General features: G+C 34.6%; 1 long non-coding RNA gene across 3 annotated transcripts; it reads right to left on the bottom strand.

Annotated features, from left to right (window-relative positions):
* Positions 1-3,165: 3,165 nt before the first annotated feature.
* On the bottom strand, positions 3,166-8,509 carry LOC139904155 (uncharacterized). Of its 3 annotated transcripts, none has more exons than XR_011778683.1 (5): positions 8,460-8,509; positions 7,564-7,650; positions 7,364-7,489; positions 4,077-4,183; positions 3,166-3,968 (listed from the first exon to the last, which is right to left on the bottom strand). It is a non-coding gene; the product is annotated as an uncharacterized lncRNA (long non-coding RNA). The 3 variants fall into 3 exon arrangements; XR_011778684.1 differs by lacking the exon at positions 8,460-8,509 and having other exon boundaries at positions 3,166-3,610; positions 3,852-3,968; positions 7,564-8,428; XR_011778682.1 differs by lacking the exon at positions 8,460-8,509 and having other exon boundaries at positions 7,564-8,428.
* Positions 8,510-12,719: the final 4,210 nt, after the last annotated feature.

Raw genomic sequence — 12,719 nt, 5'->3', positions numbered from 1 at the left:
TAAATGATACTTACAAGTTGCAAGAGTGGGCTAACTAATCCATAATATAAGTAGGGTGGGCTTACACAAGTCCATTAACACTAAAAGGCCCAAGTTTGCAAGTAGTTAGCAAGTAATCCAATAAAAGTCCAACTTAAGCCCAAGTAACTAACTAATAGCTTTAGTTAATTAAAATGATTAATAAAATTAATCATGAATGTAAATAATATCTTAAAATATTATTCGTGCAAGTTCCGGGTGTCACAAAGACGTTTCGGGCATTTAAAGTTCAAGTACGGGCAATTAAAGCAACATGTAAATGTAATAACATACATTCGTTTAATCAAGCGTATAAATAATAATAATTTTTAATAAATAACGTAGGAAAAACCAGGGTCGTTACAGTTGAGAACTACAGTTTTTGGCTCCTGTCTAATGGTGGACTGATTTGTACTACTAGGCTTATTTACTTGGGTTGGAAACATCACATTTTGAGCAGGTTGTGATCTATTTACAGCACTCTCATTAGAAACAAACGCTGTTTGTAAGGGAGCATGAACATTGCTCAATCCAGAAGTACCAGCTTTGTAAATTATAGGACTCTGTTGACCCTCAAGACGTTTCTTCTTGGTTTCCATATCCAAGTCCTTTACCATCAATTTTGATGTGAATTTATCTAGGGTCAGTGATTCACCAGCAGACGAAGCTCTGTCTTCTATCTGTTCAATAAACGCATCCCACTTGTGTGGTAAACCATCTGTTAATTGTTTGATAGCTTTCTGTTCTGTAACTTCTACACCTAAGTTACCCAATTCAGAGACAAGATGACGATATCGAATGATTGTCTCTTCTAACGTTTCATGACTTAGAGCAGCAAACCTTTTCCATTCACTTTTGATTACTTTAGCTTTCTTTTCACGATACGCCTTATTTCCTTCGACGCCTATCTTAATAGCATTCCAAAGAGAATATGAAGTTAAGTGCATTTGATATTGATGATAAATATCACCGTCTAAACCCTGGGTCAATTGAGCATAACATCTACATTCTAAGGCATATGTTTCTTTTTCTGTCACGCTATAATCTTCATACTTTTTACTATTACCATCAGTACCTAAAGGCTCTTTATATTCATGTTGTATCAAATCCCACATTCTAGGATCAAGGCCTCTAATGTAATTCATGAACCTAGCCCTCCATCTAATGTAATCATTTGTATTATCAAGTCTAGGAGCACGATTGGCACTGCCTGATTCACTATCAGATAGTAAAATGTTTTGAACGCCGGAAGTAATTGCCATTGCCTGATCAGACATTTTAAATTTTGATTAAGGTTGAATCTGATCCTAAGTCGGTCGACTGTTGGTGACAGTCGGTCGATGAACAGATACAGTCGGTCGATGAACAACTACAGTCGGTCGATGAACAACTACAGTCGGTCGACTGTCAATGATTACTTGGTCGAAGTTCTGTTTACATTTAGGCAAATGGTAGTACTTTTTCAATCGGTCGATGTTCCTTCAATCGGTCGGTTTAGTACTTAAGTCGGTCGGTTTATCATATGTCGGTCGGTTTAAAGACAATCGGTCGAACTAATGACAATCGGTCGAAATACACGAAAATCGGTCGATTGTCTCCTAAGTCGGTCGACTGTACTTTCTTTCAGAGCCAGAATCAAAACCGAAGGTTTAACGTAAAAGTATACAAAATTCAATCCAAAACCAATTTTTTGACCAAAAAATATACCAAGAACTCGTTTAAAACAATTGATTCAGCAAGCCAAAGCTCTGATACCACTTTGTAGACGCTGAGAGAGAGGATCTTAGAATCAACCTAACACGATCTAGAGGCGGAATAACAATAGAAAGAGCTTAAACGAATATCTATGGGTTTTCGGGTTCGTACAAGTCAAACCAAGACTAGATCTTGATAAACACGAAGCCTAGACTGACATTCTGTGGTATTTGGACGTGAAGATTGAGAGAGACTCGACCAAGAAGTATTTTTCATGTGTGTGTGATGTGCTGAGTTGTTAACCAAATTAATGAAGATTAATTAGGCTTAAATACCTCAGTTCCTATGTCGGTCGACAGTGAATGACAGTCGGTCGACTGACCATGTCAGTCGGCCGACTGTCGAGTAATATTACGAATTATATTTAAACGTTTACAAATATAAAATAACACATCGACAATCAACGTTTAACAATATTACAGGTTACAACATGATCGAATAAAACGTTAAAGTTCATGGAACTAGGGATTACAAAATATGCACTAACAGTTATTCCTCGTTTGATGTTTCTAAGATGGATGTTTCTTCAACGACTCATGTTTCTATTGCGAGGAGTTTTAATGATTCTTGTTATAGCTCGACTAATATTTCTTCTTTAAGTGGTGATTATTCACGTGTTAGTCCTCCTAATGAGGATTGGTCGTTGTTCTGCATGAACAACTAACTACAAAGAACCATTAATGCTCGTTAAAAGGACCCGTCCATGAAAAACCACCGGTCAGATAAGAAATACCAATCAAAAGCTACAACAAGAATTGTCAAAACTCCTCGCAGTAGAAACATAAATCACTGAAAAAACATTCATCGGATTAGAAAAATTAAACGAAGAAATAATCATCGAAATTCAATGGTGAAATATCAGTCGGGAAAGTTCTACACGTCGAGAAAGAAACATAAATTGCATAAATAGGAGCCTATGAAGAAACAATAATGATCATCTCATCAACACTGCTACCGATCAGGATAGAAACACAAGTGTGGACAGCTATCAATACTCGTACCATAAACATAAGTAATCATACCATCAACACTACCACACACATGAGTATATGAACACCCGTCAACACTCATACCGTCAAACTAATCAGGGTAGAAACGCGAGTGTACGATAAACCGTCGACACTCATACCGTCAACATTAATAGTAATCAACTAGAAACACGAGTGTATTAAAATCCATCAACACTCATATCGTGAACACTCAAATTAATCGGGTTAAAACACAAGTATGAGTCTCAATGTCATTGTCACATATAAACGGATCTTGCAGAAAATCAACAAACGTAATTAAAATAAATAAACACGGGGTTAAAAAAATCGGAACATCTTTGAGATGCTCAACAACATCATCAACATCATCTTTTGAAAGAGATTCATGATCAGATCTGTAGGAGAATCTGTTTCCAAAAAATAAATTAAAACATTAGAGAATAGATATATTTAACACAAAAAAAAACTACTTTACGAATTATTTCACTCATTTCCTTTTTAGATATTTTTTACGTTACAACCGTAAAAGAACATTTGATAAACTGAAAAGTACGTATTCATAACTAAAAAGTAGATTTGACCGAGTCCTCAATAATGGCATCATAATCACACATTCGTGGTGTCTGTGTATCCATAGATGAAAGACGTTCGCCAAGACCAGTTTCCACCTGTATTGCTATTCCAGTTGGCAGTTTCATCCAAAATAACAAATACTAGCATATGTGCAAGCATGGATCCCTTTGCCAGGTCATTGTGCACTTCAATTTTCCCGACATTACGATTTTCAAACGTGAACTCGTGACCTGCTGCTAGCCTGCTACTTCTGGCAGGATATAAGGATCATACTTCTATATACACAACAAAAACAACACACAATCTCACAAAAAAGGAAATTCCTCAAACTAAGCTGAAAACACGCATAAAAAATCAACTGTGCTGCAATCTAGAAAAAAGATATTTCAAGAGGAAACGTAACAAAATCAAACATATAACCAACTTTAGATTATAACTTCATGTTTACTCTCAGACTCCAGCTAGTAGCATATATATATATACTACCCTTGTAACAATCCTCTGAAGACAACTCACCCTTCTCTAGAGTTTTACCATCATATAACAGCCCCTGTTTGTCCGAGCTAATTGTGATGAATTTGGTGCCATCTAGCGAAAAGCTTGCACGTACGGTTGACAAAGTTCGAGTGATCTCTGCTATGCATAATAGTAACACACAAATCATACCAAATGATTAAAATATTACATTTACATAGAAATTTTAGCATCAAGATACTATACCGGGTTATTTATCATACAAACCTATGTGAATGCTTGAACATAAATGGTGGTCCTTCATAGAAGTTCACCAAGAATCCTCCCCACATGACAATGCGAAACGGTCTCCAACGTTGCTTCGGGAATCACACCTGTTTTAAGTTTAAGACTGTTACAATGAGTGTAGTCAAATATGGTAAATAAGAAGGTTAATATTATAACTATAATATTATCTACATGAGTACATAGCAACACAAGAAGAATGTTTCATAGATTGGGAAAAAAAAATGACGTTTTTTCAATGAAAAGCTACAGGGATCCTAGTTTGATCGAGAGCATGCAACATATAGGGCGTATAGGCTTGTGGCAAAGTGATGAACAATTACCCTATCATGAGTCCATAAATGTCTTTATTTGCATCATATATGTTAGTGTATAAAGACGATCGTGGCTAAACGAAACTTGAAAAGATAGAACAAGATAGTTAAATTGGATATTACTCACCGATACAAAAGCAAAATATAGTTGGATGCTACGCACCAACAATATAGTTGCTAGATCACAGACAAACCAAAGATGGCTCTGCTTTTATTCACGTAAACAATATCAATCAAAAAACTAATTTTCATAATTAAAAATCAAGGTCTTTATAGACCTCAACCTACGTGGCTACATATACCGCTAAACAAGATCATAACAACCTAACTTTTGGATAAGCTTTAAAGTAACCAATTGACTTTTTAGATAAACATAAATATTAAAATTCAATTAAATTAGAAGTCTTGAATTGTAACTGATCTAGCAGACTTCTTTTGTTTCCAACATATCTACTAGGGAAATTGATCAAAATACACTTTTTTTTTTTTAGGCTTCAAACAAAATACATTTTTTTTTTAAAAATTGTCTTTTTACACCATTCGGTAGACGGGATTCCGTCTACCACCTTTATCTGTCGTCTACTACCATTTTTACAAAGTAGTCGACGGTGAGATAAAGGTGGTAGACGAATTCCCGTCTACTGGCAGGGTTAGTAGACAGCGAGAACAAAGCAGTAGATAGACATTTACAAAGTAGTCGACCGTCTACTGCCTTGTTGTTGCTGTCTACTGCCTTGTTAGTGTCTATAAGGTAGTAGACAGCAACAACAAGGCAGTAGACAGCAACAACAAGGCAGTACCACCTTTATCTGTCGTCTACTACCATTTTTACAAAGTAGTCGACGGTGAGATAAAGGTGGTAGACAGAATTTACAAAGTAGTCGACCGTCTACTGCCTTGTTGTTGCTGTCTACTGCCTTGTAGACAACAACAAGGCAGTAGACAGCAACAACAAGGCAGTAGACGGTCGACTACTTGGTAAATGTCTGTCTACTGCTTTGTTCTCGCTGTCTACTAACCCTGCCAGTAGACGGGAATTCTGTCTACCACCTTTATCTCATCGTCGACTACTTTGTAAAAATGGTAGTAGACGACAGATAAAGGTGGTAGACGGAATCCCGTCTACCGAATGGTGTAAAAAGACAATTATTAAAAAAAAAGTGTATTTTGTTTGAAGCCTAAAAAAAAAGTGTATTTTGAACAATTTCCCTATCTACTATCCTATTCCTACTTGATCCCCATGCGGCCCAATAAAATAATCCTGTAACCCACTAACTTGATTCAGTTGTCCCTTTAAATACTTGGCGAGCCCAATCTTAGCAATAAATGCAGGCCCAACAACAATCTGCCCCAATACTGCATCATATGTTCAATTGTTCAATACATACAGAAATACCAAAATGCCCTTACACTACCAACTCCCACTGTAGTTAGTACAACTAATACAAATTGTGATAGAACTGTTGAAAAAAATCATATTGTATACTGTCTATGTATGTAGTTTTAACAGCTAATGCATTACTTCACTATCATAAATCATAAATAACAACAATAAAAAAAATTAAATAAAAAGTCAAGTTTATTTATTAAAAATAAAAGGCTCTAACAAATATTAATCTATTTTCTTCTAAACACACAATGAATAAACAAATATTCATTACAACAATAACAATAACATAAAATAATATCTTAAAATTAAGTAAATAAGGGATAAGGGATACGAATATATGTAAGATGGAGATCAGAAGTTGGCTAAAATTTATCAGTCATTATTAGTCTGAAACACGGACCAAATTGTTAACTAGTTAAGTGACCCGTGAATTCACGGGTTTGATCAAAAACTATTGCGATATATTCCTACTTTGATACAAAAATATTAAGGTGGTGATAATATTACTCATCCATGATCATATTCCATAAGGTATATATATGTATATATAGCATAGATGACAACTAAAACAAATTGAAGATGACAACTAAAATAAATTGAATATAACTAATGCATTTCAAGATGTGAGAAATGAACGATATTTTAATAAGATAAATTAAATTTATATGAGTCACCGAACCTCTCCTACATCAATATATATACATATACATATATAGATAAAGATAAATATGAAAAGTAACATATATAAATGAAGATAAAATAACAACACTTCGGCATGAGGGAGTAATGCTACTGGTACTTAATAAAATGTCCATGACTTCTCATTTATAGCCACTAAATGGATGTAAAGCTACCATGACTTCTCATTTATAGCCACTAAATGGATGTAAAGCTAGTTTCTATGTCTATTTTTTTTTTACAAAATATGAAAAGTAAGTTAAAATTAAATGGGTTTGACTTCCAATTTTCAAAACTAAATACAGTACAAAATAGACAAAATTACAGAAATCATCCATGTATTACTGTATTTTATCCATTTTCATCCCTCTCATACAAAAACTTCACAAACAGTCCTTAAAATGAGTTTTTATTCCATTTACATTCTTTCCCAAAACAAAAGTAAACTCTGTTGTTAATTTGTAAGCATGTGAGATCACGGAGACCGGTTTTCTTCAAAAGTTAGAAAAATATAAGCCAAACATCATCTTTATAACAAAGGATGCATCAAAATTCAATCTTCTATAAAAACCTAAATTTTGTTAGCACGTTCTAAAACGTTTAAGCCATTGCTACCCTCAAGACATGCTTGAATGTTTGCCTTTTTTCAACTGGGATCCAAAACCAGCAGATAAATCAAATTGTCGAAGTACTTCAGGCCATGTTAATGGATTTAAATGTTTAAGCCAATTGCGTATGTCTAATCCCCACATGTATGTCTCTTTAAAAAAAATCTTCAACATGAATCACAACCATTTGATAGATAAATATCTAGAGAGTTACGGATCGGGTATTATTTAAGTGATAATAAAAAGAATCTGCCCTTTCAATGATCTCAGGGTGACCACCTTCAGGATTAGCAATTGTATATTGATTTGCTCCGGGCCCACCAGACGGTGTCCTTGCAACATCTTCAGTATCTCTTACGATCAGCTTTAATAGATCAATGTGAACTTCTCCCAATAATTTTGATCCTGAAAAAAAATTAGAGCTTTTATATAACAATCTCGCAATTAAACGAAGAAATCAGAGTTCTGGTAAAACTCACGTAATCATGAAGAGCTTGAATGAACTCGTCAAGGGTAAAGGGCCAAAGACCAATAATGTCAGCAAAAGTCATACAAAATCTCCAAAGCTGTGATAGTAAGCATATAGAATATACTTACATATTAACTATTAACCATTATGATAATGATAAAGAGCATACTTATTAAAGGAAAAAATAAAGAGATGTGGATAGGAACCTACCATGAGAAGATTTCCAACAATTTTATTAATAAATTAACGGGAGAGTTAACATTTATTAGGGCAAAGGATGTAATTGAGAAAAAAAACTCACTTCGAGGACTCTTTGTGCAGTTTTTGCTTGGGAAAGATGAAAACGGCTAAAAACCACCAACACGTGGACAATTTCAGTAAAAGTTTGTCTACGAAATAACATGGAGAACTACTATTTATTAGCATGTAAGTAACATGTTGCAATTGAAAGGAGATGACAACTTTAAGCAAGCATATGACTATGATTATGCATATTATGTAGAGTTCCATGTGCAGAGAACTAAATTAAAGTAAAGTTTATTAAATCTAAGTTTTTGGTTGGTAATAACTTACTGAATGGGTCATGTTTGACAGCAAAAACGAAATGTAAGTGAGTGATCAGTATGTTAACTTCAATTTCATCAAAAGTCAATACCAATATTAAAGATCAAAATGAAATTAAATTAAAAAAGTAATTGGGTTGAATATGATAAAAGTTATAATCATGAGTTTAAAGGAGCCCGATCGTAGTGAATGGATTTTTCATTGCGTAACGATCTGAATACTACATACGAATCGGATTAAACCTACACGCGGCCACATAATCTCGAATCTACTCATGAAGCCTAAATTATCATTACACTCAGATTATAACTGAAAAAACGAAATCAGGATAAAAAATTATACCTTTAGTAATCTTTTTCTCTTGGGCATTTCATCAAACAATATGTAAGCACTACAATAGAAAAACGACAACTGTAGTTGGATATGAAATCAAACCGAAAAAAACCATAAAATTACCAAATTGAAAGCATATATTTGGGATTAAAACCACAAAATATAGAATCTAAGATAAGATTAGATGTAAAGTTTTTATCACAAGCTCACCGATTTAAACCAGATTCAATCTCTGACTCATGTAATCGTTCAAAAGAAAGGAGAAACAATATACGAAAAGTAAAATACAAAACTGAAATATTACCCGAAAACAATCTCGATCTCATCATACCTTCTGATTGAATCTGAAATATTAGAGAAATTGAAAATGATAGGGAAGTGAATACAGAAACCCAGCGATTTGAAAGATGAATAGGTAATTAGACCTTTGTATAATTTTTAATCTGTAATAAAAAAAAATGGAGGCATGCATGAATGGTGATTGGGGGAGACGGTAGTGTCAGATCAATATCTTCGTGTGTACGCTTTCTCACAACAAACTATACAGTAAAAGTAAATAATAAATGGCTCAACTGTTAAATACTTTAAATTACATCATCTTAGTTGACATGTTACAACTCTTGAAACATATATTACAACCTTAAAAAGCAGGTGATGACCTCAACATCAACTCCCAATTATAAGATATAATAGATAATAGATCTTCACCTCTCCATTTTTTGACCATGTAAATAGAATAACAAAACTATTTCAAAGCTAAAATAAAAACTTACGACAGCTTAAAAGAAGTGAAATCATACAAAAAAAAACCCAGATGTATATCATCATCATATCATATAGAAGCATAGAAATGAAAAGTTTAAAGAAATCCAAAATACGATATATAAATAGGGTAATTGTTCAAAATACACTTTTTTTTTTTACTTCAAACAAAATACACTTTTTTTAAAAAAATTGTCTTTAAAAAATTGTCTTTTTTTTTTAAAGGTGGTACTGCCTTGTTGTTGCTGTCTACTGCCTTGTTGTTGCTGTCTACTGCCTTGTTAGTGTCTATAAGGTAGTAGACAGCAACAACAAGGCAGTAGACAGCAACAACAAGGCAGTACCACCTTTATCTGTCGTCTACTACCATTTTTACAAAGTAGTCGACGGTGAGATAAAGGTGGTAGACAGAATTTACAAAGTAGTCGATCGTCTACTACCTTGTTGTTGCTGTCTACTGCCTTGTTGTTGCTGTCTACTGCCTTGTAGACACTAACAAGGCAGTAGACAACAACAACAAGGCAGTAGACAGCAACAACAAGGCAGTAGACGGTCGACTACTTTGTAAATGTCTGTCTGCTGCTTTGTTCTCGTTGTCTACTAACCCTGCCAGTAGACGGGAATTCGTCTACTACCTTTATCTCACCGTCGACTACTTTGTAAAAATGGTAGTAGACGACAGATAAAGGTGGTAGACGGAAATGCCTTGTAGACACTAACAAGGGAGTAGACAGCAACAACAAGGCAGTAGACAGAAACAACAAGGCAGTAGACGGTCGACTACTTTGTAAATGTCTGTCTACTGCTTTGTTCTCGCTGTCTACTAACCCTGCCAGTAGACGGGAATTCGTCTACTACCTTTATCTCACCGTCGACTACTTTGTAAAAATGGTAGTAGACGACAGATAAAGGTGGTAGACGGAAATCCCGTCTACCGAATGGTGTAAAAAGACAATTTTTTAAAAAAAAATGTATTTTGTTTGAAGTAAAAAAAAAAGTGTATTTTCAACAATTTCCCAGAAATATGTGTATATGAAACCCTAAAATAAAAGGGCCGACAACCTAGATCTTAGCCCATGTATCTATCCATTATTGTTGGGAAGCCCGTTGGGCTAAGTATGTCATCTATTATTGGTGTATCAAAAAGTGCAACGTTTTGCTTAATAAATTTGTACCCTATTGGGTAGGATCAATTTAAATAGCCCAGCTCATTAAAATGACCAGTTGAAGACTAATTTTGGTGACTCGGTGAGCCGTTAGCAAGGATGGAAAACAAATCAATCATACTTGTTTTTACTAAACCATCGATAGTATTTGTCTGTGGGGCCCATTACGCAAATTAGTATAATGTATGTATGTATAATGTATAATAACTTGTTTTTCTTAAGACAAAATGAGTTGAGTTGGCAATCATTGGTCTACAAATTATATTATATTATACACGGGGCCGTCTCACCCTAGACGAAAATAAAAATGAGTCAACATATACGCTAAATCTTTTTACTACGCATAAAAAAAATAATATTCCAATTTATCTATTTATTTACTTACATAGTATTTAACTATTAAAAACAAGGTATTTTAACTTTAATTGACAATTTTTATTTGATTTAATTAAATATATTGAGAAAAATATTTACATATTCAAAAATTTTGCCCTTTTAAATTTGTGTGCCCTAGACAGTTGTCTATTTTGCCTATACTCGAAGACGCCTCTGATTATACATATACTATAAGAGATGAGATTTGGTGTCGTACCCGTACAAAAAATTGTCGTCTAACCCCATGTGTTCACACTGCAATTTTCGCTTACCACCCTTTAACTATGTTCAACCGTAACCGTTAAATTCTGTAGGGGTTAAAACTATAAATTTCAGGGGTATAAAACGTAACTTCAATATTAAATTCATAAATGCCCCACAAAAACCACCATGATTTTCAACCGGCGTTGTCTTCATGCTCGCCGGGCGTTACCGTCCATCGACACCACCATCAAACTCAAAATAATTTTACCAACAAACGAAACTAGCTACGTTGAAAATGAACACTTTTTTTAAAAACATAAACACAACGACATACAAAAAGGGGCTTACAACATGACCCGTTTTTCAGTCTGTAAACACATAACGCTACGTTAAATATGAATATTCAAGCTGAAAAACCCCGCCGCAACGTGCGGCCCGGTCCAGTACTAGTTCTTAACTAAAACTAAACAAGTACAACCACTATGAAAAAACTTCTACATGATAATCGAATGAAAGACAGTTGTGGCTATTTTCTCAACCCTACCTTCAAAGGGTTAAAACCACGTAGGACTTTCCGTAAAGTCCCATACACTCATACAGATCAAGCGGATAAATATAGTGATAGATTGGTAATGCACCGATTGTATCAAATAAAGTTAAGCTGAAAATTGTAGCTTTCATTTATTACCTCTATTACCCCCACCGGACCTAAAGCTCGACTATAATAATGTCACCTGATATAGCATGTTAAGTGCCGATCTTGGTCACTATATCGTCACATTTTCTACATATGATATACATTACATTATACGTTTATAAAAAGAAAGGTGAAAATAATAATTGACATCATATTGTTACAAAGTTCATAAACCGTCTGCAGCCAGCCAGAAATTCTTCAAAGTCTCTTAGATTAACACTTAGCCACTGGTCCACCGCCGTTTCCGAGCAAGCCGCTCAGGTTTGACCTCAGAATCATATCGGGTTTTGGGTTGGATAAGAGGCAAGTTCATTTTCAATCTTTTTTATAATTGATGTTTCCTTCTCACTCAGCATAGGAAGCTTAAACCGCTTACTGCGCCTTTTCAACCTTTTCAACCTTTTCAACTTCTCATCTGTGTCCAAGCGTTTATCATCAGGTTTTGGGTCAGCGTTTTTATCTTCTGCCGAAAGTTTCAGATTCTCCGGGATTTCTTGAGGTTTATCAGATTCTTCCAGAAGATTTGGTGGGGGACCATTGTCTTTGTATCTATCACTTTCTTTCGGATCAACTGAGGCCGAAGTTATATGGCAACATCAAAATCCCTATCTTTGTGACTCGTCCATCTTTCTAGTTTTGAGCGCCCATTCTTTGATTCTAGTTGCTCATCCTCTGATGAAACATTTTCCAGAGGCGTACTGCTCCATTGTTCAAGTACGCCTCTGGAGCTTCCCTAATCAAATCAAAGGCAAATACAATACAATATCTGAGCAAAAGATAGTACTGTAGTATTCATGTAACCTTGACCATTTTGGACATTCTAAATAAATGCTCTTGTAAAAGTGAAAATATATGGATCCCGGATCAAAGCCAACTCAGGCCTGAAAATATTAAATATATCTATTTTGTAGAAGGAAAGAATAAACAACAATTGTACTTTAACCTTTATGTTCTGTGCAAGTGGTTATCCTGTCTTATAATCTAAATGTTATGACCATTGAAAGAGTATATATTGAACTTCTTGGATTCAACTCATTACCAAACACAAAATAGAAAATTAGGAAA

Source organism: Rutidosis leptorrhynchoides, chromosome 4 (assembly GCF_046630445.1).
Source record: "Rutidosis leptorrhynchoides isolate AG116_Rl617_1_P2 chromosome 4, CSIRO_AGI_Rlap_v1, whole genome shotgun sequence".
Lineage (NCBI taxonomy): Eukaryota > Viridiplantae > Streptophyta > Magnoliopsida > Asterales > Asteraceae > Rutidosis > Rutidosis leptorrhynchoides.
Note: the sequence above shows the minus strand (reverse complement) of the source record. Positions and strands in the feature narration are given on the sequence as shown.